This window comes from Eurytemora carolleeae, unplaced genomic scaffold, assembly GCF_000591075.1.
Source record: "Eurytemora carolleeae unplaced genomic scaffold, Eaff_2.0 scaffold2120, whole genome shotgun sequence".
Taxonomy (NCBI): Eukaryota; Metazoa; Arthropoda; class Copepoda; order Calanoida; family Temoridae; genus Eurytemora; species Eurytemora carolleeae.
Window position 1 is genome coordinate 26,323 of NW_019398008.1, and position 3,175 is coordinate 29,497.

At 31.3% G+C, this 3,175-nt stretch overlaps 1 long non-coding RNA gene across 1 annotated transcript; it reads right to left on the minus strand.

Moving 5' to 3' along the window:
- Positions 1 to 961: 961 nt before the first annotated feature.
- Positions 962 to 2,377, minus strand: LOC111716583 (uncharacterized). The gene is made up of 2 exons (XR_002768536.1): positions 2,271 to 2,377; positions 962 to 1,974 (listed from the first exon to the last, which is right to left on the minus strand). It is a non-coding gene; the product is annotated as an uncharacterized LOC111716583 (long non-coding RNA).
- Between the last annotated feature and the right edge of the window lie 798 nt (positions 2,378 to 3,175).

Consider the following 3,175-nt stretch of genomic DNA (forward strand, 5'->3'; position numbering starts at 1 on the left):
ATGATCAAGTATATTATATATATTAGTTCAGTGATCATTTACTCTCTGATACTCTTAACCGTACATAATTTTACAGGGATATATAGGGCGCTACTTCAAAACATATTTCTTAATACATTAGTTAAGACAACCATCAATCCTTTAAATCTTGATATTTCTAGGTCGTCGCTAAGGCTTTGCATCCCAAATATAAATTTTAAAAATCTGTCTTATTCAGATTTTTTTTTTTTGGGGGGGGGGGATGATAGCTCCGCTGAATTGCTCTCTCTGTTTGACACCGTGACTAATAATGTAATGTAATGAATTCAGTACAACAGAATTAATTCGGTACGGTACACTGTAATTGAATAGGTTACGGTACAACATAATTGGGGGATTTCTTTCCTAATCGGAGCTAAATATAATGATGTATTAATTTACTTGTTTTCTTTCAAATTGAGTACAGACAGGTTACCATAAAATGTAAGATTTAAGACGACAAAGAATTGTTATAGTCAGTTTCCTTATATTTATGATTCCCGTCAACTGAAAACTTGTTTCTTACATTGTCGTCATAAAAAAGCCATTAAAAGACTATATCTAAGGTAGAGGATTTAGTTAACCCTTGATATCGTTTCTTTATGGGTAACCCTGTATTTTCTCATGAAATCGCCAGTGTAAGCGCTATTTATTTACGCGTCCTCTCCCGTCCATGCTACTATTAGTCATCCTAAAATATATTCTTGTTTCTTGGTAAAACAATATGAACAAATACATACTTGACATAAACCTTTACACACCTACAAAGTACAACACGTACGTACACTATACACCCACATGTAAAAAGTACGACCGTAACCCTTACATTCACCCATAATTTCACGCATATATAATATATATGCTTTATATTTTTTAAATTATTTTTTAAATAAAAAAAGAATATATGAGAACGCAAATTCTGTTCAAGAGTAAAAAAACCACATTTGTTTTGTATATATTATTTATTGATATTTTTGTTTGTTGGACCGTTAGTTGGTAAAAAATCTCTTAACTATATAATTTAGAAAAAATACTTTTATATTACGAGGTGACATAAGTTGACATGAATAATTGAAAAACATACAAAATTTGAATCGTGTTAGTTTGTCAGTGAGTATTTATTTAAAACTAGCTTCTTGGGGTAAAGGTGAAATGTACACAGTACACATTACACTGTACAGTTTGAGGATACTCTTTAGTGTACATCATAACTGGTATGACTAGAATTTTCGATTTTTTCTTTCACTGAAAACTTCCAAACAAAGCGTCCGTAAATTGAACTTTAGCGTAAATTTAGCGTGATTTACATTACTATATTTTAGTAAATAGTTGACCAATTAGACTGATAGTTGATCAATTGGGCGGACAGTGGATCAATTAGGTGGATATTTGATAAATTAGGTAAATAGTTGGTCAGTTAGGCGGATAATTGATCAATTAGGCGAATAATTGATTAATTAGGCGGATAATTGATCAATTGGGCGGATATTTGATCAATTAGGTGGATATTTGATCAATTAGGTGGATATTTGATCAATAAGGTACGTGAATAGTTGGTCAATTAGGTGGATAATTTATCGATTAGGCGAATAATTGTTCAATTAGACGGATAACTGATCAATTAGACAGATAGTTTATCAATTATGTGGATAGTTGTTCAATAAGTTGTCGATATCTGATAATTTAGGTGGAAAGTTGATCATTTATGTGGATAATTGATCAATTAGGTGGAAAGTTGATCAATTAGATGGATAGTTGATCAATTAGGCGGATCGTTAATCAATCAGATGGATAGTGGATCAATGAGGCGGATAGTTGATCAATTCAGTGGATAGTTGACTGATTAGGTGGATAATTGATCAATTTGGCTGATAATTGATTTTGTCAGTTTTGTATTTGATTCAGTTTGTAAGTCCTGTAGGTTCAGCGTTCTGCCCTAGCTGTGCCATCACAGTTCTAAAATAAAAGGGTTTAAAAATCTTACTTACAAGATCAGTCGTGCGAAATGTCTCAAAGAAGGGAAAATAAGGGCAAATTTAACTTAAGAAATATTGTGAAATAACACCGTAACTTAAATAAAGGCAAGGCCAAGAAAGCTATAGCTGTATTTTCATAAGGATTTTATTTTTTAGTCCTCAGAGACATATCTTGAAGCAAAATATAGATGAAATGTTGGTTTGTAAACATTGAACTATAATATTTTTATAGAAAACAACACCGTTGAATATCATATTATTATTATTATTATGTACCTGAAAATGGTGGTTAGATAGATAGATAGGAAGAGAAATATAACAATATCATCCAGAAGCCCAACCAAACCAAACGCAGCCTAAATAAAATATAATCAAACAATCAACGGACCAATAATTAACTAATCTACAAACCTATGATGCACCAATTATTTAACATACAATTGATAAATTAAACAAATAATGGATCTAATATTAACAAATGAACTAACCTATGATTAACCAATTAACAGACTTATGATAAACGAATGAAAAGAAAATACAATCTAGGAATGATTGAAAGGATCAATTTGTAAAGGATTAATGGTTAAATAAATGAATGAAAAGATCAATTAATAAAGTAAAGGATGAATGGTTGAATGAATGAAAAGATCAATTAATAAAGTAAAGGATGAATGGTTGCATACATGAAAAGATCCATTAATAAAGTAAAGGAAGGAAGGATAAGTGAATGAATGAATGAATGAATATAAGTATAGATGGATGGATGAAAGGATGGATGCGAGTTTCGGGTTTATGGGACGGCTCATATAAGCAAATTTGGGATGTAAACAAACCAAGTCCCACAAGTTACGGGATATTGGTCCCACAGGTCTGAAGGGACTACATTTTAGGATGATGGGACCAGCCTTCCGGCTCATGGGACTGGTGTAATATGATACTTTAAATCTTGCAAATTTGAATTTTAGTGGGGGATTTCTGTAGATTTAGAATTTTATTACAAATCATTGTCTTCAAATAAAGGTAGGGTAGATAAGTGTAGTTTAAAATAGTTCTTTTTATGCATGTTTAATATTTTTATAAATGTTTTATTACATAAGATTCACGAAACCTCTTTTTTCAGAGACAAAAGCATCGTTTTTTAATTTGAATACATGGGGGCTTGGGGTGGGGGGTAATAAGTT